Here is a 273-nt window from a genome sequence, read left to right as displayed (position 1 = left end):
CTTCATACATTTACAGTTAAACTAATATGACGAAATCTTTTCGTAGTGCACAGTATTTGATTTCTTCTAACAACAGTATTACAATAATAATGGACCTATTCTACGGTCTACATCACTCGAAACAGAGAATAATAGAGTAAAATTAACAAGTTTGTACAAGCAATGGTTCTCTTAATAAAATCAGTAACAAAGTCCTAATTGCCAAATAAAGGTATTGCATCACACATCCCCCGTGGTCTCTGATAAAAGATACCTTGCGCTCCTAGAAAACTC

Source organism: Penaeus monodon, chromosome 20 (genome assembly GCF_015228065.2).
Source record: "Penaeus monodon isolate SGIC_2016 chromosome 20, NSTDA_Pmon_1, whole genome shotgun sequence".
NCBI lineage: Eukaryota > Metazoa > Arthropoda > Malacostraca > Decapoda > Penaeidae > Penaeus > Penaeus monodon.
The sequence above is the reverse complement of the archived record's forward strand: the minus strand, read 5'-3'. Positions refer to the sequence as shown.